Source organism: Lactuca serriola, chromosome 2 (genome assembly GCF_051521515.1).
Source record: "Lactuca serriola cultivar US96UC23 chromosome 2, Lser_US96UC23_V15, whole genome shotgun sequence".
Classification (NCBI taxonomy): Eukaryota; Viridiplantae; Streptophyta; class Magnoliopsida; order Asterales; family Asteraceae; genus Lactuca; species Lactuca serriola.
Window position 1 is genome coordinate 196,727,405 of NC_136409.1, and position 1,675 is coordinate 196,729,079.

The 1,675-nt window shown below is 32.7% G+C and overlaps 1 long non-coding RNA gene across 1 annotated transcript; it reads left to right on the forward strand.

Annotated features, from left to right (window-relative positions):
- The first annotated feature begins 284 nt into the window (after positions 1 to 284).
- LOC145090693 (uncharacterized) lies at positions 285 to 1,364 on the forward strand. Its single transcript, XR_013701719.1, has 2 exons — positions 285 to 632; positions 741 to 1,364. It is a non-coding gene; the product is annotated as an uncharacterized LOC145090693 (long non-coding RNA).
- The last annotated feature ends 311 nt before the right edge of the window (positions 1,365 to 1,675 follow it).

Genomic DNA, 1,675 nt, shown 5'->3' on the forward strand with positions numbered 1-1,675 from the left:
TCACTAAAAAGATCCAAAATTAGACCAAGATGCAACACATATTTTTGACACCATAAAACTTTTTTGGAACTAATCCATATATTTTTGACAACCATAAGGACGTTTTTTTCAATTTTGTCTTAATTTATCAAATTAGCTTAAATTCATTTCGCATGTGCGGTAATGTAATATGCCAAAACCAATGTATTACGAAGGAAAAACAAACATATAAATGTTTATTCATTTTAATAATGTTTTAGGGGTGTTCAAAATTGGGAAAAATCCATTTTTTTAAATTGGTTAAAACCAATTTTCCAACACTTTTGCTGAATAATTTTGCACAAATAAAAAATAGTTTCCGGCTACATGTTAGTTTTGCAAATACGCTCGATGTCCTCAAAGTGGAGGTACTCCGTCCTTGTTACAAGCAATAGTGCATATATCAAACTTCTTCATTGTAATGTCAATGAATTGATCAATTGATTTATCATACCATGTCTTCAAGCTTTCAGATATTCGAATGCCACCATCATTTGTAAAATCACCATCAACACTTGGGCGTAGGTCCCCGGCACCATCTAGAAAGACAAGATGTTACACAAGAAAGGACACAATAATTGTCAATTATAGAAGATCGTACCAGCACCCACAAAGTAAATTTCAATTGACAAAATATTTGTGCACTTTTAAAGCTTCAATCTCCATCATCTCCATATCATCAACAACATTCACTTATTTTTTTTTTTCATCAATGGCTTCAGAAGGAAAATATAATCATGAAACAAGTATCCCTTCAAATTTCTGGACACGGGATCAGTGGTTCATAGCCATAACAGCCATGGTGTTAAGTTTGATCATGGGATACTTGGTTTATGATGCTGTCATGTCCACAGCAGTTGAAATGCTGCAAAGTCTGCTAATGATTTCACCTCTGATCTTGGTCATTGTGGTTCACTGGCTCTCGGCTCCTAACCGGTTTAGCATTCCCGTGCCAGGTTCCGAGCCAAATGCCATCCATCAAGCTGGTGGCTCACCATGGGGTATAACATTGATTCTTGCTCTACTGTTTTTCCTTATATCTCACCAGCCGTCCCTTCGTGGTTTTCTTTTTTAGCTGCCTTTAGCTAGCTTTTATGATTATGTAATATGTATGAACTAGTTTAGACGATTAGGCAGCTACGTCCATTTGTTATTGCTATCGTGCACTTGTTAGTTAATTTTGTTCCTCAACGGTCGGCTATATGTGAACTTAGGTTAGTTAATTGTCTCTATTGATTTTAGATTTTTAATAGTCTACAACTATTTTGAAAAATTATGTATTGTTCTGATGTAAATAATTCATTCCTCGTTCAAGATTTATGTAACTATATATTGTTGGTTAATTATGTCAGCTGTATTGTATGCACACTTACATGATACATACGCATGACAATGATTGAAATTTATTTGATTTTTTGAAAAATAAGTTTCCAAACATAACTATCAAAACCAAAAGGTGGGAAAATGGATCACTTGGAAAAAAAATATGTCAAAACCTATCATTTTTGTTATATGTGGCCGGTTGATCTACAAATACATTTAAAACTTTTAAAATAATTACTAATTTCTGAAATATGTTTAAAAGAAAAATATCAACATAACTTATAATTTTTTGCAAGGCTTTTTTTTTTTTAATACGAATGCATTTTAAGATTTT